The sequence below is a fragment of the Mirounga angustirostris genome, unplaced genomic scaffold (genome assembly GCF_029215605.1).
Source record: "Mirounga angustirostris isolate CCGP_5_RB_7025 unplaced genomic scaffold, mMirAng1.0.hap1 SCAF_2, whole genome shotgun sequence".
Classification (NCBI taxonomy): Eukaryota; Metazoa; Chordata; class Mammalia; order Carnivora; family Phocidae; genus Mirounga; species Mirounga angustirostris.
In genome coordinates, this window is record NW_026991710.1 from 130,985,512 (window position 1) to 131,006,927 (window position 21,416).

Below are 21,416 nucleotides of genomic sequence, written 5' to 3' on the forward strand. Positions count from 1 at the left end.
AATATTTGAGAATGTTCAGTGTATGGTCTTACAAAATAAAACATGGGAAAAGACTTATTCCAAGGGCAAGATAGAACAATGGATTGCAATGTATCCGAATGCAAATAGTTATTTGTATGGCTTCGGATTTGTAATCCAGGTACTCTTCAAAGAAATACAAGTTGTTGAGTTTTGGTGTCGTATCAAAAAGTATACCCACAATTATTTCAAAAGCTTACTAAAATACTCTTCCCTTTTCCAACTGTATTTGGGAGAGCTCAATTTTCCTCAAATACTTTAATCAAAACAACACATTAAAACAGATTGAATGTAAAAATAAATCAGAGAATGCAGCTGCAATTTGTTCAACCAGACACAAGAGACATTTATAAAATGAACAATTTTTTGTTTGGAAAAATAGAGTTACTTATCATAAAACAGGCAACTCATGTTAATATCTAACATGTTTGTTATTACTATTTTAAAAAACGTTAAGAAATATTTTTAAATTGTCTCAGTTTTCATTTCTAATACTGTCTCTATGTTTATATCCTATACTTTTAAAAAAAGTCTTTGGGGTCCTCAAAAATTGTTTAGAGTACAAAAGAGTCCTGAGATTGAAAATCAAAAAAAAAAAAAAAATTTGTCTAGCATATTTGTTCTCCCAGATAACATTTGCATTTTACTACCTTCCTCACTTATTTAACCCAGAGTAGAGAATTTTAGTGGTCTTTCAAATATCATCACTGGGAATATGAGGTAAGCTGTTTTCACTAAAGAAAATTTTATTTTATTTTTTTTAAAGATTTTTATTTATTTATTTGTCAGAGAGAGAGCACAAGCAGGGGGAGCAGCAGAGGGAGAGGGAGAAGCAGACTCCCCGCTGAGCAGGGAGCCCGATGTGGGACTCGATCCCAGGATCCTGGGATCATGACCTGAGCAGAAGGCAGACGCTTAACGACTGAGCCACCCAGGCGTTCCACTAAAGAAAATTTTAATGCCTCTCAGAAACATCTTTTTCTGCAGAAGCTTGAAATGGTTCTTTGTGACAGAAAGCCCCTCCTCCCCGAACTAAGCCTCAGGTGGTCCAGGACTAGAGGGATTTACCTGTCCCTCTCTACAGCCTCCAAAAAGAGATGACAGAAAGCTAGAACTGGTCTTATATTTACAAAAAGAAATGCTATGTAGGGAAAGAGACTTAGCAGATACGCTATCCCACTCATTGGCTATGTAAGTAAGGAGACAAAGGCCCCGAAATGCTGCGTGACTCCTTTAAAGTTGATGACAAGTTGGCACAACTCAAACTGGAACCCAGTTTCCCTGACCCTTATCTGTTCCTATTGTTCTCTATAGCTGGAACAGAACTTCTGTTTTAAAATTGCATTTTTGTTATTTAACATTATGATGAAGTTGACCTTAATCTCATCTCAACTTAATGACTTCATCTTTTACATGACTTCTTGTGGGTAGAATTATACACAATTACTGGTAGTACAGCATAAGTCGCAGAGCTATTGTTAACTTGAAATGATGAGTAAGTGCAGAATGACCTTTGCTGATCAAATATAGAAATGAAGAGGCCCCCCAGATTGTGGAGAGTGAGAAATTGCTCGGTGTATTCAGGCATATCTACGTGTGCGAAGGTCTACAGCTGCCTGTGAGCTTCACGAGCTCTGGAAGTCACTGGGAGTTCGCATCAATGGCTAACTCATGCAGCCTTTGGTCTGACTCGTTGTTCGTTCCTTTCTTTCCGTATTTTTCCTCCAGGACCTGGGTGAGACTAGAATGTCTTTTCTCTGCAGAAGCTATGTCACATAAAACATATTACTAGTTCAAAGGTACGCAGTCTTTATCACTGCGAATGTTGTGTGCTGAAAAATAAACTCATTTAATTAAAATAAGGCCAATCACTACAGTTTAAGATTCCTTCTTGTATGAATCATTCTTATTTTTGCTGTCTTGTGGTCATATATGGGGCCCTTACCCTAGGACAAATTCTCACAGAGGCATGTAACTGATCATAAAGTAAGTAAACTAGGTAAGTGTGAACAAAATAGAATACACATGATGCCACAAATGGGAAAAAAACAAAACAAAACAAAAACCTCACCCATAAATCTCCCAGTATTTATGTGGCCAAGCAGCAACTCTTCACACAGGCCACCAAGTGTGACCATCAGGGGAATGATTATGTAGCACTACACAGTGTGAATCTTTGACCATCATCTTTTGATTTTATTAGTGTTGACGATCCAGTAATTAAATTCAGAAGACAGATTTACTTTGAAAATTAAAAGTTCTGTATTGTGTATGTGTGTGTATGTGTGTGTGTGAATGATGGTGTGGGGAGATGGTATATATGGTGTGTATACTAAAAAATTGCTAGCATTTCACCATATGTCCTTAAAACTCGGTTATTTTGAAAAGCTGAAAAAAAATTCTGGAACCTTCAGATAGCCAAATGATCTTCTTATATTGCATCTGATAAATAACTTGGAGCTATTGTGGGCATAACTATATAAAAATAACTGGCGCTCCTCCTACCTTCCCTTGCCAACACACAAATACCCATAGAAACTCAATATTATCATAGGATGAAAACCAACACATTTTCTCTAAGATTATTTGTATTACTTATATGGCCAACACTTATTTATTTATTTTTTAGTAAATATTCCTAGTTATTTTTAGTGATCAGTGGGCTCATTCTGTTCCCTACAAGAATTCTCTCTTCAGAACTCTGCGATCTCTAATGGAGTCCTCATACATTGGAATAGGGCAGTAACATTTTCCCCCCAAAGTTAGTATATTTGGACTCCACTGTAGAAGGATCAATTACCCAAATGACAAATAAGACTTTTTATAAGGTAATCTCCCTCTACAGAGTTATTGCTAAAGACAGAATTCCGGAGAGGCCTTGAGTACAAGTTATTAACGTGTTTATTTCTGTCTTTTAAAATCAGAATTTTAAAGCTATGAGGATCCTGGTGAACACATTTGGCTTATTATTAAGGACAAAGATGACAAACAGAAAAGCCTACTCTGATTACAGGTTCTTTTCTAGTTTAGTTACTCTGAACACAACAGCATTGCCAAAAATTATGCATGTCTATATTTAATATTAATGATGATGCGTAATTTCTGCAAGAATCGGAATATGATGTAGCTGCTCCACTGGGCTGCTATGTTCAAGACTATGCTTTCAATCAATAATAGTCTTGTTTAAGGGTTTTCAGAATTCTCAAACATTTTAATGATCTTGAAGAAAAACAATATTAAAATGAACTAAAAAATGTTTATCATTTTTTATGCATTCATTTGAGTATCTACTGCTCACTTACTTAGGGGTAAATACTCTTTTAGGCACTGGAGATCAAATACAGATTTAAAAAAAAAGATATGGTCTCTGCCCTCAAGAAGCTTATAGTCTAACAAAATCCGAAGACCAAAGGGCTAGGGAATTAGCTTGCTAGACTGCTTCTAGGTCTATGTTACTGGGAATTGTGTTTTGAATGTGTCAAGCCTTAATTAGAAGAAGTAGCTTAAAAGAAGAGTAATGGGGACTGAATAGAATACGTCTATTTATCACTTTTACAAAGACCTAGCCCTAGAAATATTCTCTGCCATCGTTGACCTGAAGTTGGTCAGAAGAAAGCAAAAGCCAGAGAATAAAAATCTCTTTTTTTCTTATGGCTGTCAGAAAGAAACATATACACTGCTTAGGACACAATTATGAAAGGTTATAATTCCAGTCCTAAGATTCTTCTCTTCAGAAAAGTAAAACAACACACATTAAAGATCTTTGACATGAGAACAACTTTAAGTCCAAAAAGTTTGAGTTTCTCTGATATTTTGTTTACTCTTTGAAAGCTATTATATCAGTCCCAAACAGCCCCAAAAGTAGGGGGAGCAAGGACTTAAGTAGGACGATTACTAAGGTGGAGGGATGTGTGAATACCGTGCACAACATAGTCTTGCTGTGAGCTCTCTGGTGCACTGTAGACTCTAGAACCGTACATATGTCTCTCTTCCCTCCCCCATACCCTGCCCTTTTCACCTCCTACCTGTGGCTATCAGTCATTCTTCTTTTTTTTTTTTATAGTTCTTGTATATTTTTATTTACAGTTTGTTGCAAATGTTGTAAAATATGACAAATATATATTAACTTTTTTCTATTCATCATTCTTTTTTTTGACTGTTTTATTTTTTTATTTTTTTATTATTTATTTTTTAAATTTTTTATTGTTACGCTAATCACCATACATTACATCATTAGTTTTAGATGCAGTGTTCCATGATTCATTGTTCGTGCATAACACCCAGTGCTCCATGCAGAATGTGCCCACTTCAATACCCATCACCAGGCTAACCCATCCTCCCAGCCCCTCCCCTCTAGAATCCTCAGTTTGTTTTTCAGAGTCCATTGTCTCTCATGGTTCATCTCCCCCTCCGATATCCCCCCTTCATTCTTCCTCTCCTGCTATCTTCTTCTTTTTTCTTTTCTTTTTTTCTTCTTTTTTTTTTTTTTCATTCTTAATGCAATTGTTTAGGTATGAGCTACTCTGAAGCTCTATATATTAGTGTTTACAGCTCTTTCTGATTAGAAATTGGCAAAGGGCATGGACGTGGTAGTATGTGTTTGGGTAGACATTGATGATCCTGAAGTAAACAGTAGAATTCTGAGGGGAAATTCAGCAGGTGCATATGCTGAAATCTTGGCGAGAAGCAAATAAACACCAAGACCCCTATTAAGCTTCTAGTGCTTTTTAAAATGAAGAGGGTAATAGTAGCGGTGATGGTGGTATAGCTAAGACAACAGGAAAGAGGAAGGATCAGGCAACGTTTAAAAAAGAAAAAAAAGTGTCATGGAGAACACATGTTTTTTCAAGGGGGAACCAGTTTCCAGTTTCGATTGCAATAAAAATAATTCTCATCCCTCCTAAAGACTGGAATAATTGTATGAAAATATTTATATTTAATATATTTATATTTATAGTAAATCCTGTAATTATATTTCTGGGTTGTAAATGCATCATGCTCCAGAGACTGTTTTTACGGTTTTGATCTTGTCTCCGGGTAAATGTTACCTTTCCTTATTGTTACATAGAGATATCAAGATCTATGTGGAACCTATGTGAATATTACAACCAAGATTCTGGTGACCAAAATGGATGAAATCATGTGAGCAGATTGTGTTACACAATTTATTACTATCTGGGTGTATTTCTCATTACATAAAGAGACGAGAAAACTAGAGAAAACTCTACAAAATAAATTCTTGCCCCAACAAATTATGTTTAGAAAATATTTGCTGTTCCAACTAAAAATATCTTGTTTTGGATGTATGGCTGTTTTGCAAAAAAAATTACATTCAATTGACTGGTTTTAAAATTAAAATATTCATGTGAAACCTTAATGGGAAATGACTATATATTTTAGTTGTCCATTATTTATGAAAGATAATTTATCGTAGAAACCATTCACATCCATCAAAATAGCCTAAGGAAACAGGTGTAGAATAGATTATATTCCGTTTAAAACATTGCTTTGCTTTATTGTTTTTAAATGGGCATATGTGAAACTGCACCCGCTGGGAAAAAAATGAAATCAGAATGAATCATACACCCAAAGGTCGTTGATCTAAAAATATAGGTCCTGTGAAATGGATAAACATATTCTACTTAGTGAAAGTCGTCAAGTGAGAGGCTTTTAGAATCCCTCCAAAGGGTCTGGGCTTCCAAGGTTGTTAATTAATTTATCAATAACAGAAAAGGCAGCCACTGTCCCCCTGGGGTGCAGAGCAGATAAGAAGTGATCCTGCTGAGGAAGGATAGAGATCAAGGGGCTTAGCCTCTCCCAGGAGAGCGACAGAAGCATCTGTGCAAAGAGGCAAGGAAGCCAAGCCTTGGCAAGTGGCAAGGCTTGGCTTCCTGCAGCGGATGTAGACGGAGCAGAGCCTCCAAAAATCCCGTTTGTCATGACGGGCGCGCTCCCCCCCTGGCACAGAACAGAGCACCAAGAGCCGAAAACAGAACCAGCGTTTGTCGTCATCCGGATAGTAAACACAGTTCCTAAAAGGAGTGAGAGATCGTCAGGCATTTTCATGTAGCTGCTTCTACAGTTATTTTGGAGAGGAAGAATGCTGCTGAGGGAAACAGGAATCTACTTGGAGGGAGCGAGAGGACACGGGAATGCGGTAGTTTGTGATTTTTTTTAACTTAAAAAAATAGTTTTAATGGAGCCCCCAACCAGCAGACAACTTTCTTTGATCAAGTATTAGAAGGTATATTAGGTGTATATTTCAGGGTTTCAGATAGCTTGACATAAAAACTGTTGCCCCGCGTCATTGAAAGCTGATGGATGGATCTCTCTTTTAAGCGGTGCTTTCGTGTGAGAACGCTGTTAATGGTAACTGCTTTTGGTGAAGAAATACACATATGGACAGCGATGTAACCAATGGTGGGGGCAGTGAGGCCCGGTCACTCTGGGGTGCAGGCTATTTAGGGACATGTCATTAGAGAATTAAAAACAATAAAGTCAGTAAGAGTCAGGGTGACATTTATCACTATGTGCTGGCAATTAGCAACGTTATCAGTAATGTTCCTATTCTTCCGTGCCAGAAAGAACCCCTCCCTCTACTGACTTCCCCACACCACAGTATGTATATGTGTGTGTATACCCAAAAGCTGCCCACACACTCACATACAAACTCCACACACATGGAGATCTTCCTTTATTGAGAAGTTTATTCACTTGTAAATGGGTAAAATGGCCTTCTGAATTTCAAATATAACCTGGCCTAGGACTCAGGAAGGCCAGGATACTATTATGTCATTGGGTAAGATTTTGAAAAGATAACTTTTTTTCAAAAATACTTTCTTTTTTCATAGTTTCTCCATAGAGTTGATCTCTCAACTCTGTGAGTGGGGCAAATCTCCAGTTAATAAGTGAGAATATTAAAAATTATGGTTGCTAGTTTTCCCAATATCATACAGTTTGTAAACTAGTTAGGAAAGTAAAAATGTAATTCAGGTCTTCTGAATCTAATACTCTGTTACAATTATAATAAAATTTTATTTGAGTAAATTTTCACACACTCAGTAAATTATCTTCAATTAAAATATTATTATCTCTTAATATAGATTGGTGTTTAAAATTTACCTATTTTTTGATTTATGCAGAACTAAGGAGAAACTATTTTAAAATCAATTATTTAAAATTCTAATCAAAGTTTTCTTTGTACAACATGTGAGGTCTATCCAATTGCAGATGCCCCCAAATAATTTGTGATTTGTCTTAGTTATGCAGATGTAAATATAAGCTACTAATAATCAAGTGTATACACACCTGCAACTGTGGTTGTGTGTGTCTACGTTACATTTCTGCTTCCTATGACATGCTTAATTAGACAATAGCACACGGGGCTGAGCTGTTAATTTTTATAAAACTGGTAATAAGTAGAGCTCAAGAAACACGTTTTCGCAGACACTGCCAGAGGATAATTTCTGAACCATCTAATTGGCAAATGCAAAAGTCTAAAATTATTAGTAATATCAAATTTGTCTTTAATACTGAATTATTGGGGGCTAAAAAAATGGGCCTGATTTAATTAATTTTAGAATAAGCAGAGGGATAATTTTGAATGTATTAAAAGAAACATTATCTTACATAATCATTGCAATGAATAGATTCTGTCAGGGTTTGCAGTCAATGGGCAAATGGACAAGAAAACGTAAGCCTGTATATCACTTTGTTCAGTGCTCTGTACAGGGGGCTGTGAAAACACAGCCAGAGGTTATGCACATCCAATCAGGTGTCATGGAAAGTGATCTGAACTGGTAATAAAGGTGCGAATTTAGCTAAAGGAAAGAGGAGGAGTAGAGAAACGTGATGAACCAGAGGGAAACAACATCACGGAAGGTCTAGTTGAGCGTAAGTTTGAGGAAAGTAAGTTGGTTATGGCAAAAGCAGAGATTGATGGACCGATGTGGAGGAGTCAGTCCTAGGTGACACAAAAAGTAGAGAGATTTTGTATGGTAAGAGAAGGAATTTGAATGTATTTTGAATCCATGGGGAAATAATGCAAAGACTGATAGTTCTCAACCAAAATCTCACAGCGTGAGAGAGAGCATGAGCAGGGGGAGGGGCAGAGGGAGAAGGAGACTCCCCGCTGAGCAGGGAGCCCCATGCGGGGCTCGATTCCAAGACCCTGGGATCATGACCTGAGCCAAAGGCAGAACGCTTAACGACTGAGCCAGCCAGGTGCCCCTGCACTGTCATTTTGTATGAAGCAATAAAAATTGGGTGAAGCGATATCACAGGCCCTCAGGCTAGTGATGGGAAATGGGATTTGGAGATGGACAGAAGAGAAAGAGAGAGCGTAAGAGTGAGAAGGAGCGGCCAGAGAGATAGAGGGAAGAATCACCAAAGCTGAAGAAAGAATTTCAGAGCTCAAAATTTCACAAAAAAATTAAGGTAAGGACTGAAAATAATTCATTAGATGATACATCAAGGGTGTCATTGTTGACTTTACAAAGAGGAGTTGCAAAGACATGGTGACAGAAGCCTGAGGGCAATGGACTGAGCAGTGGACGGTTGGGAAAGGGGCCACAAACACAGACAACTGTTCCAACAGCTGCTGGTAAAGCCATGACTACACAGAGATGTTGAGTCAAGAGAGAGATTAAATTTTTTGTTGTGAATTGAGAACGCTTTGTCATCATTGCATTATGAAAGATAAGAACAATTCTAAAGCTATGGAGGGAGAGACGATATATGGTGAACTGAAGTCCCAGAGACATGGAGGAGAAGGGTGGATAAATTTAATTTGAGCAGGAAGTGGTGTTTCTTCCTCTACTGAGAGAGAGGCAGAAGAACTGAAGTTTATGCGCACTATGCAGCAAGACATTCAAGGGAGACCTCCTAGGAAGGCTTCTCTTTCTGTGATAAAGAAATGAATGAAGTGCAAATGAAATGATGATAGGAAATAAAACTATAAGTGACAGAGAAGGCGAGAGGGTAGTAGATTTGGACACTGAAGTCAAAGTTTGGAGAAGACTGCTGAAGGCAATGGAAAATCGCACTGACCAGGACATGAAGGGTTGCTGGGTTGCATCAAGGCCCCAGACGGGGTTGGAGCCCATGACTCTGCAGGGGCACCCATCACTACTCTCATGTGGTTTTCTCCAGCCTTGCAGCATAATTGGAATATACCAGCGGAACACTCAGATGATAGGCTCAATTCAGACTTGAGGCTTGCAGGGTTTTTTAAGTCTGCAATAAACAAGACAGCAAAAAGAAGAAGTGGTGGTGAGTGGGATCCCTGTGAGAATGTCTCGGATGGACGTCCTTCTTAATTTTAGCCAAAAAATTGCTTTAGATTGTGTTACACATAGTGTGGAAGTAATGTGTTGGCACACAGTGTGAAAATTCAGTATCAGAGGGATAAAAATAAAAGCATGCTTTAGTGACTGACTTTTAGTCCAAGAAACTTTATTTAAAATATTAAGGGATTGCCAAAAGAAAAAAAAAAAAAAGAGAGAGAGAGAGAGAGAGGGATTGCCAATGTATTTTACTGCACTCTCTTAGCAGGACATACAGTATTGCCCTAAACTAACATTTATCTGCCTAGCAGCTCTTCCAAAAGATGACGGCTAATTGCATCCTGATGTATTGGTTTGCCTTCCTATGAAAACAGCCTAAGTTCTTGAACCTGAAACGGTGATAACGTATTTTCACTTTTCACATGTCATGGGTTTTATTTAGCTCCATTTTGCTCTCAGGAGAGGACAAAGTACCAGAGGGAATATATATCTACTTGAAAATTTTTCTCTTGGCTTTCTTAGTTAACCTACCGCTCATGATACAAAACCACTTCATGTGGGCGCCTGGGTGGCTCAGTTGGTTAAGCGACTGCCTTCGGCTCAGGTCATGATCCTGGAGTCCCTGGATCGAGTCCCGCATCGGGCTCCCTGCTCAGCAGGGAGTCTGCTTCTCCCTCTGACCCTCCCCCATCTCATGCTCTCTGTATCTCATTCTCTCTCTCAAATAAATAAATAAAATCTTTAAAAAAAAAAAAAACCACTTCATGTGATTTAAAATCATCCGAATGTGAAACTTCATAATCAAAAGGAGCACGGTGCTAAATATAAACTGGGAATGTACTTTATAATCAGAGAGAGATTCTATTTTGTTCTCTTAATAATAATAGACAGTGACATGTCTTTGCCACTAGGTGCCTTTTCTGTGTTGCTTCTGATGCCAAATAGCCACAGGGTTGGTTGTTGATTCTAATAGATGGCGACACATATTGTTAATTATGTTGACATGAATTCTCTCGACCCCGCTTCATGAGTAAGAGGTGGGATAGAGATGTTCCTTGTAGTTCTAGCTATGTGTGGAAGCTAAATATTACTTACGTTCACGGATGCCATGAAGGTCTAGTTGAGCGTAAGTTTGAGGAAAGTAAGTTGCTTATGGCTGAGTTACATGAGGGTCTATTTACATTTGTACTGCGACTGCTTAGTGTTTTGTGTGTTTCTAAGTGTATTTGTGGATGTACCTATGTATATATGTAAATAGGCGTGTATGCTTTGGGGTTAAAGACCTGAGGTTAACAAATCACTTCAATTGATAAAGATAATTGAGCAGTTAGTAAGCTTTTCTGTGTCGGTTGCAGTGTAAAGTAAGCTACATATGCTAGAATTTAGTCCTCAAAATAATCCCAACATTTCAACTATATTGATGTGGAAGCTAAGACTCCAAAGTAAGGCACCTTTCAAAATCATGGACTATTAGATATGTTAGGGTCAGAGATGACCCTACAGTCCAGGTTTTAAACAACCAACCAACCATTCTTCTTCAATTGTTCTCAAAAGAGCTTATAAGATTGACTGTGGTTAATTAAGCCAAGAAGATGTATCCCATTTCCCAAGCTGGATATTTTTGAATGTCATAATCTATGGTTTCAGATAGCAAAGCTTTGTTAACATGTGTCTGTACCAAATTATACCATGAATCTTTCTTTGGGAAAAATAGCTGTAAATGTAAACTATAATTTAAAGCTATGTTCTTTCTTATTTTGTAAAAGCTTAGTTGATATTTAGTTATGTGTGTCACCCATGTTTGCCTTTTATTTTTAAGACATATGGTCAAAGATTAAGAAATTGCACATGGGAGTCAAAAGTCAATAATAGCTGACTGTTATCTTGTCAATGTCACTGTTAACGGTGAAGTCTATAGGGTGGAGTCCTAATACCTTCAAGAGCAAATTACTTTCTGAAAGGGAAAGAAATAACATTTAATAATGTAGTTTATCAGTATAAAAATATTTCACAATAAACTATGTTGTATAGCTATGCTGCTGGTTAAGATTTGGAAATATAGAAAAAATAAGATGATATATGGTCTATACTCTTTTGATGGGAATACATGGGAATATCACTGTCAGAAAAAATGCTCTGCAAAAAGGTAGAAAAGCACTTTGTTATATGTTAATTTTATTGTTGAGTTTAATATTCTCAAAACTCCATGAAAAAGATATTATTGCTTCCATTTTAGGTGAGGAAATTAGGATCTGAATAGATTTTACTCACGATCACATAGCAATAGCAGAATTTGACTCTAAAGTTTGTGCTCATCATCCTATTTCCATGCCACCTTCTATGGATTATATAAAAGGAGTACTTGTCAATAAGCATTTTTTTTATTGTTGTCTTTAGTGCTGTCCATTGAAAGTGTTCTAGTTTGCTTAGCAGACATACAGTGGTGAAAAGCCCACAATTCTTGGTGTTGTCTTGGTCAGGTTGCTTTCAACATCTTTATGTCTTAGTTTCCTTATACGTCCATAGGAATAATACTAGAGATGTTGTGATTTTTATGTAAATAAATGTGGTGGACTCGATGTCTGTGTCTCCACAAAATTCATGTGTTGAAATCGTATCCCCCAATGTTATGGTATTAGGAGACAGGGCCTTTGGGAGGTGATTGGGATTTGCTGAGGTCATGAGACTGGAGGCCTTATGAATGGGATTAGTGCTCATATTAGTGTCACAAGAGGTGGCTTTCTCTATCCGTTCTCTGCGTGTGAGGATACAAGAAGTTGGCAGTCTGCAACCCAAAAGACGGATCTCCTCAGGATTGGACCATGCCGGCTCTGTAACGTCAAGAAAAAAATACCAGTTGTTTATAAGCCATACAGTATATGGTACTTTGTTAAAGCAGCCGCAATTGACCAGGACAAATACTTATAATGTATTTAGAACAGTGCTTGACATATAAAATGTATGCCACTAAATATGAGATTTATGGCTTGGTGGCTTTACTTCATTGGGAACAGTCCAGCATTTCTCTTTGGTCTATTAACATCACTTTCCTGGAGGGGCGCCTGGGTGGATCAGTTGGTTAAGCATCCAACTCTTGATTTCGGCTCAAGTTATGATGTCAGGGTCGTGAGATCATGGTTGGGCTATGTGCTGGGGCATGAGCCTGCTTGGGATTCTCTCTCCCTCTCCCTCTGCCCCTCCCCCCCCACACTCTCACGCTCTCTCTCTCTTTCTAAAAAACAAAACAAAACAAAAACAAAAACACAGCACTTTCCTGTAATTAATCGACATAATAAATACGAAATTTGACTGTGACTGAATTCTGCTCATGTTACCGACTCTGCCAGCAATACTCTCCTCCACCCTCAGTCCTCCCCTGTCAGCCTCCATTTCCATATGAATATTACATTACTCTAAATGTGTTTCTCCAGTGTGATTTTCATTATCGCTTATTAAAAAGCTGGATTAGTTTCCTGTGGCTGCTTTGACAAGTTGCTACAAACTTGGTGACTTAAAACAACAGAAATATTATCTTCTCACAGTTCTGGTCAGAAGGGTGAAATCAGTGTCAGCAGGGTCACGCTCCTTCCAGAGGCCGAGGGTAGAACCTGTCCCATTACTTCTTCCAGCTTCTGGTGGCCCCTGGCATTGTTTGGCTTGTGGCAGCATCACCTCAATCTTCAAGGCTGCCATCTTTATTTCGTTTTATTTGCTGCAGAAAGCTTTATTGCTTCCATTTGGTCCACTGCTTGGGAGAGGACTCCAGGGTGGTTAAAAAGCTGCCCAGGAGCTGCAGGGAAAGGCTCACACACAAGCCCTGGCACCAGAGGGATGCCAGAGGGGCCCCTCCAAGGCTGCTGGGCTCCAGAAACTCCTAGTCATGATTGAGGATGAGCCTTTTGAAGAGATACCCATACCGGCCTGGGGGCCAGCCAGCCTGCAGAAGTTAGTCAGGTGGTGGCCCATCTTCTTGATGAGTTTCACCTCCTCATCTAGGAAGTGGCTCTCCAGGAAGGCACAGAAATAAGAGTCTTCCCCGGGGTGGGGGGTAACCCAGGGCTTGCAGATCCAAAAGGGCCTGGTTCAGGTTCTTCTCCAGAACCAGGGCAGCTTTCATAATGTTCAAGGTTTTACCCCACTCATTTTGGGAAGTCTTCTGTAGGTCCCTGAAGAGGACGGAACCTTTGTGCTGGTTTTGCATCTTCCTGGAACTCTCAGCACCCTTGTGCTTCTCCTTAGCCAACTCATGGAAGAAATGGCCCAGCTCTCCAGAGCCACCTCTTCAAGGTTGAGGTAGAAGCCTAGAGACATGGGTGTAGAAGTCCACAGGTGCATGTTGACCAGGCAGTTGATAGCAGCCTCCACCTTGGTGGAATAATTGTGAGGAATCTGAGAGCTCATGGTTGATCTATCATAAGGAACTAGGCTCAAATAAGGTGTTGGCTGGTCCTGGAAGGCTGCCATCTTTAAATCTCTCCCTGTTGATCTTCATATCACCTTCTCTTCTGTCTGTGTAACCTCCCTCTGCTTTTTTCTGGTAACACTGTGATTAGATTGAGAGCCTATTTACTCAATCCAGGATAATCTTCTCAAATCAAGATCATGAATCACATCTGCAAAGGCCCTTTCTCCTCATAAGGCAAGATTTACATATTCCAGGGATTAGTATTTGACCTTTTTGGGTGGCCATTATTCAGACTACTTACATAAGTCATCTGTCCTTTGAATCTACAAATTTGTTGATAATAGCACTAGTCTCATTTTTTTTAATAATTCGTCTCACACATGTCATCACCTATTACACTGTAGATTAACTGAAAATAAAAAGATACGGGGTTTTTGTATCTTTTTCTAATCCTCTGTAGTAACAAGTTCATAAACTTGTACATGATTATCAACTTCTGTTAAATTTAATAAGTTTTTACAATTATAAATACTACTTATGGTGACTGCTATTATTGAAAATATTAAGTTTTCTCATTTCTCAATGTATAGTAAATCTGTTCTTTTATTCTATTCAGGTGCTGGATCTTAAGGTTACCAAAACAATACCATGTTCTTATATACAAAAGTTTCACAGCTTAGTTAGAGAGATGAACAATGAAGAAATAACTACAAACAAATGCAAGAATGCTAAATACACAAAGGGAAAACAGAGGCACTCCCCTGGGAGTCACATATTACTCCTGAACATGGTAGAGCTAAAATTGCTTCTATTATAGAGGTTATAACCAATTTGTATATTTCTGATCACTAAATGCCAGAATTTTGATTGATAGACTTTGAATAATATTAATCTGAAATGCATGTGATGTATAATTAAAACCTAAAACTATAGTGACCTTGATCTAAGCTCTTTGATATATTATGCAGAATAAAGTCATCCATACTTTCTTTTAAAAAACATAATTGTATTTGGCTACATTTTACTGTATTTTGTGAGATGATAGGCAAGCATCCTATATCTTGGTTTATTGACTTCTTTAATTCCCCCCTTTAAAAAGTAATTATGCCCTCAAAGGAGCATTCAGTTTCTGCTCTACCTCCTAAACCTGCTCTCAAGTGCAGAGGCAAGTGGCATGAAATAGCTTTGATCTCTTTTATTCTGATCCTCCAGTAATAATTTTTCTGATATGGGCAAAAGCAGCAGTTTTCCTCTTATGATAGGCCTTTTAGAATTTTTTCTCCTGGGACCTAAAGGGCATTGAATTGAGTTCAGAGGAGCCACACAGTTATGGGAATTATAGTCTGGTTCCTACTCTATTTTCATATATGATAATTTGTCTACCAATAATTTATTCTAAATGTAATTTTTTTTTTTAATCTGTAAGATTTTATCAATCTTGGGGCACCTGAGTGGCTCAGTCAGTTAAGTGTCCAACTCTTGCTTTCGGCTCAGGTCATGATCTCAGGGTTGTGGGATCGAGCCCTGCAGCATAGGGCTCTGTGCTCAGTGCAGAGTCTGCTTGTCCTTCTCCTTCTGCTCCTCCCCCCACGTGCTCTCTCCTCTCTCTCACTCATAAATAAAAATCCTTAAAAAAAAAAAAAGATTTTCTCAATCTTACTAGAATCATCACATCTTGATTTTTTTTTTCAGATTTTATGATACTTCTTTTCCCTTAGCTATGCCCTATTTTCCTTGTTTTTCAGTGACATAAAGTTCTCACTTGGGTCTAGATAACAATGAATAAAATGAACTTATTTTTTTTCAAATAGTTTTGTTAAAGACACATTTTTCCATGACACTTATTGAAGATAGTAAGGAAAACTTTATTCAAGAGGATTACTGCAATAGGGCTTTTCAGTAGGGGAGAGAAATCAAGCTCAACTCTGAATAAGGAAAAACAGGATTGTATAGCCAAGGAACAAGATGGGAGTCAGTGGATGAACAGTTACCGAGAGGAAGCATCAAGGCTAGGGGGATTCTGGCTAAAGGGACTTGACGGGATTCTTGCTGAGGTCAGGCCAGGGTGATAAGACATCCAGGGTGGGGGATGAGGAATTCAATCAGATATAGAGGGTGATCAGATACCAAAGATGGAGGATCCTGGCTAAACTGACTTAGCAAGATTCTTGATAAAACTGAACTCGACAAGGGGCGCCTGGGTGGCTCAGTTGGTTAAACGACTGCCTTCAGCTCAGGTCATGATCCCAAGGTCCTGGGATTGAGCCCCACATCAGGCTCCCTGCTCGGCCAGAAGCCTGCTTCTCCCTCTCCCACTCCCCCTGCTTGTGTTCCCTCTCACGCTCTCTCTCTCTCTGTCAATTAAATACATAAATAAATAAATAAAATCTTTAAAAAAAAAAGAACTGAACTCCACAAGAATAGAGATTGAAAGGTAGGGCCTCATTGAGAAGGGGGCTCAGGGGAGCCAGCCTGATTAAAGTTTAATCAGAGAGATAATTTTTTTAAATTTTAGAGCATTTATGAGGGCATTTAAACCATGTGGTAAAATCTCTCATCAATAACACTTATTGCCACTTACTATTGGCCACAGATTGCACTAGAAGTTTTAGATCTACTGCAGGAGGTAGTTGTTACTCTTATGTTAAAGATGAGAATACTGAGGATCAGAGAAATTAAGTAATCTGGCAAAGTCCTATAGCTAGGAAGTGGTGAAATTAAATTAGGAACTAATTTTCCCATTCATTATTTCATCTGGCATATATATGTTGAATACTTATGTTACAGGATTTCTTTCCCTTAATGCCTGCGGTTCTAGGTCATGGCGGTTCTTGGTCACGCTTCTTCCAAGAATGAAGAGGTAGACCAAACGAAGAGGGGTGGGCTACAAAGCAAAGTTTATTGAGTTGTAGTACAATGCTCCTGAAGAGGGAGGGGACCCGAGAGGGCTGTGGATTTGGCTTTTAGATCTAGGGGTTTTTATGGGCTTGTTGGAGGGCTGTTTTAATCTGATTAACCCTCCTTGCATCTGTCACGTAATCAGGTTTTTGTCATCTGCCTATCATGTGGGAAAGGGTGGAGACTCCTTCCAGGGTGATATAAAATCCTTTTAAGGGTGGGGGCGCCTGGGTGGCTCAGTCGGTTAAGCGTCTGCCTTCAGCTCAGGTCATGATCCCAGGGTCCTGGGATCGAGCCCCGGGCTCCCTGCTCCACGGGAAGCCTGCTTCTCCCTCTTCCACTCCCCCTACTTGTGTTCCCTCTCTCGCTGTGTCTCTCTCTGTCAAATAAATAAATAAAATCTTAAAAAAAAAAAAATCCTTTTAAGGGTGGTTTCCTCTTAGGGTGGAAGCCCCTTATCCCTGCCTGCCTTTCTTTCAACTATCCTTCACTTACTCTATATCAGGCTTTGTTTTGGACAGTGAAGATATAAGGGTGAACAGAAAAAGATAATGTCCCTTCTTCCACAAAGACAACAACAGAATATGGGATATGAAATGTTATTAGGTAACCACATAAATAAATGTACAATTTCATCTTTGACATTTGTTATGAAGAAAGAGACACAATAATTTGTTATAGGAGGATTGGTTGTATTCTTAGGGAGGGGACCTACAAGGTTGCCTTGGAAAACGTTCATTAGGGCTGAGCTATGAGAATGGGGTTGTGGTGTGTCCAAGACACAGGCGTTACTACAAACTGAGTCATGTCTCCCCACCCCACACCCCTCCCCAGTTCATATTTTGACACCCTAACCCCCAACATGAAAGTATTTGGAGATAGGGTTTTTGGGAGATAATCAGGTTTAGATGAGGTTATGTGGGTGGAGTTCCCATGATAGGATTAGAGCTTGTAGGAGAAGAAACACGGGAGAGTTTTCTTTCTTTTCCTCTCCCTGCGTGCACACACAGAAAAGAAGTTATATGAATACACAATGAGATGGCAGCAGCCTACAGTCATGAAGAGGGATATCACCAGAAACCTTTCATGCTGGCACCTTGATCTTGATCTTGTTAGCCTCCAGAACTGTGAGAACATACATTTCTGTTGTTTATGCCACCATCTACATTAGTTAAAACAATCCTGTTTGCGCTGCAGCCAGAACTGACTAGACAGGCATATACATTCTGTACGAGAAGATGATTTGGTCTGTTTGAAGAGATAGAAGGCCAGTGTGGTTATTGTGCAGAGTACAAGAGAGAGTATCATTTGGAATAAGGCTGAGGATCCAGTTCATGGCAGAGTCAGTTCATGCAGTCTTGGGACCAGCTTTAGGAATATGGCTCTTTATCCTGAGAGCACTGGGTAATCATTGAAGAGCCCATGACTTGACACATTTGCATTTTGGAAAGATTAGTTATTAGTCTGTTATGCAGACTGGGGATGTAAGATGGGGATGGCAAGGAACTGGACAAGAGCCAGAGATGGTTCCCATGTTTCTTCCTTGCACAGTTGAATTCATGGAGGAGGGAATGCTGAAAAAGGAACAGGATTGGAGAGAAGGATGGAAGATGTGAGACAGCATATAAACCTCCAAACTTGCCCTTACAGGGCAGATTTGGGTAACATTAGAGGTTCATTTTTGACATGTTGATTTTGAGATAACCTTGAAACATTTAAGTGATAAATTCAAACAGGAAGTTAGTATACTGGAGCTTAGAGGAGAGGTTGGGGGAAAAAAATCTATATTTTTGGGCATTTGCCATTAAGGAAATTAAAGAATTAGGGAGAGTATAGAGTAAGAACATAGGACAGTGCAGAACCAAATAAACCCCATACTTTAAAATATAATGGCCACACAGAAGAAAATGACTTGTAAAGGTCAGGAATGAATGAAGGAAGATCCCTACTTTTCTCCCATCTCTCCCCTGTCTAGCAGAGAACTATTGCTTCTCTGCCTTTTTGGTAGCATTTACTATTTTGAGCTGCTGGTAGAAGATTGGAGAGTAGGAGATGGGTGGAAATCTGGGTTTATCATTCTGTATTAGTTTTCTATTGCAGTTACAATACATGAGCACATATTTAATTGCTTAAAACAACATATCTGTATTATCTTACAGGAGTCTGAAGAAGGTCTTCCTGGGCTAAAATCAGGTGTTAGCAAGGCTATATTCCTTCTGGAGAGTCAACGGGAGAATTCATTTCCTTGCCTTTTCCAGCTGGAAGATGTCACCTGTGTTCCTTGGATTGTGACCCTTTTCTCATCTTCAAAGCCAGAAATGTAGCATCTCAAAATATCTCTCTGACTCTGACCCTTGCTTCTGTCCTCACATCTCTGACTCTCCTGTCTCTCTCTTTTACTTAAGAGCACTCTTGTGATTTTGTTGAGTCAGTCCCGATAATTCAGGATAATCTCCCCATCTCCAGATCCTTAATTTAATCACATCTGCAGAGTCCTTTTTGATATGTCAAGTAACATATGCAGAGGTCCTGAGGATTGGGTTGTGGACATTTAGAGGGGGACATTACTCTGCCTACCATGTACTCCCTCTCATTCCTCTAGCTATGACTCCAGCTCCAGTCACAAGTCCCCTCCTAGTAGGTCTGAGTTCCTGACATGTAGACTCCATCATGGTTTCAGATCCTACCAGACATCTCTGGCTTTAGGACTCTGATAACCCACCTCTCATCACTCACCTTTCAGGGATGGTGGATGCTCCCTGATGCAACTAGTCTTGGAGTTGCCTCACTTTTTCTTGTTTGGTTTTTTAGGTCTTCTATTACACAGGTAACCATAGACTACATGTGAAAGGCCTCAAGTGGTTTCTGTCTTTCCAGCTTGCTGGATCTTGACAGGTGAGAACTGATGGCAGCTTGGATTCAAGGAATGATAGGGCTAGAAACATTTGCTCATATTTAAGTGAAATGATAAAATAAAAATGACTAAATTGAGGAAAGATCCCTGTGTCAAAAATCCTGCCATATTGCATCACGTAATTATTTTTTTAAGTGTCTCTTATTTCTCATGAGATATGTCATTTGTATTTGTGGAAATTAGAGAAAACATTGCCACAAAACTTCCTTTCCTTTTTTGATTAGGTACTTGATGATATATTATTAACAACTTCCATGGATGGATAGATTTTTGTTATTTGGTTGTGATTGAAGCAAGACCTAAAGTTGAAGGGAAATTAAGACCATCAGTAAATATCCAAGGAAAGTAACTTCTAATGGAAGGGATTTATAAGTGATAAATTTTAAACAACACTAAAATTAGTTTTTCAGAGATAAATTCCAAAATTAATGAATCAAGTATTTCCTTTGGGATGTGGATAATGAAAAAGCTCAAATAACACATTTTTAAGATACTTAAAAAAATTTATTACAGCTGTTTTAACTTCATCCTGGAAACCTTTGCTTCTCTTCAGCATCAAGATCTTGATTAGAGTATATTATCTGAATTGATTTAGAAATCTACACACTGGAACAGCTTGGTGAAGCGGATTCTGATTATTTGGGTTCAATCCCAGCTCTGCTGCTCATTAGCTTTGTGATCTCAATTTGTTTAGCCATTCTGAGCCTTAGTTCTCATGAGTAACACAGAATCGATTTAACCCATTTTAGGAGATTGTTTGAGGATTAAATGTAAAGTATCTGTCCGTAGATGGACAGATTTTTTTTTGGCATGATGTTGCAATAGAAAATCCCAGTTGTAAAACTAAAGATTTATTGGGTGGGTGGCTTAGTTGGTTAAGCATCCAACTCTTGATTTTGGCTCAGGTCATGATCTCTGGGTCTTGGAATCAAGCCCCACATGGGGTTCTGTGCTCAGCGGGGAGTCTGCTTGAGATTCTCTCCTGGGATCAAGTCCCATATCGGGCTCCCTGGTCAGAGGGGAGCCTGCTTCTCCCTCTGCCTGCTGCTCCCCCTGCTTGTGCTCTCTCTTTCTGGCAAATAAATAAATCTTAAATAAATTTGATGTAGTCTTACTTGTTTATTTTTGCTTTTGTTGCCTTTGCTTTTGCCAGCTATTTCAAAAAATTATTGCCAAGAGCAATGTCAAAGAGCTTACTCCCACGTTTTCTTCCAAGATTTTTATGGCTCAGGTCTTACATTCGAGTCTTTATATTGAGTTGGTTTCTGTGTCTGGTGTAAGGTAGGAATCCAGTTTCATTCTTTTGCATGTGGCTGTCCAGTTTTCCCAGTATCATTTATTGAAGAGACTATTCTTTTTCATTGTATATTTTGGGATCCTTGGTCAAAAATTAATTAATCGTACATACATGAATTTATTTTGGGCTCTCTATTCCATTCCTTTAACCTATGGGTCTGTGTATATGCCAAACACCATACTGTTTGTTATTACTATAGCTTTGTAATATAGTTTGGAATCTGGTAGTGTGATGTCTCTGCCTTTGTTCTTCTTTCTCAAGACTCTTTTGGCTATCAGGGTCTTTTGTGGTTCCTTATGAATTTAAGCATTGATTAGTCTATTTCTGTGAAAAATGCCATTGGAATTTTTTTTTCCATTGGAATTTTGATAGCAATTGCATTGAATCTGTAGATCACTTTGGGATCACTTTGGGATCATGACCTGAGCCAAAGGCAGACACTTAACTGACTGAGCCACCCAGGAATCCCTGAGACTCCATCAAATTTAAAAGCATCTATACAGCAAAGGAAAGCATCAACAAAATAAAGAGACAAGCTGTGCAATGGGAGAAAATATTTATTTGCAAGCCACATATCTGATAAGAGGTTAATATCCAAGA

At 38.8% G+C, this 21,416-nt stretch overlaps 1 long non-coding RNA gene and 1 pseudogene across 2 annotated transcripts in view; one reads left to right on the top strand and one right to left on the bottom strand.

Moving 5' to 3' along the window:
- Positions 1–5,940: 5,940 nt before the first annotated feature.
- Positions 5,941–21,416, top strand: part of LOC129045970 (uncharacterized) — a 47,440-nt gene continuing 31,964 nt past the window's right edge. For both annotated transcript variants that reach the window (XR_010408713.1, XR_008506516.2), the window contains exon 1: positions 5,941–6,175. This is a non-coding gene — a long non-coding RNA (uncharacterized LOC129045970). The remainder of the gene's footprint in view (positions 6,176–21,416) is intronic.
- Positions 13,177–13,703, bottom strand: LOC123847502 (ferritin light chain-like; annotated as a pseudogene).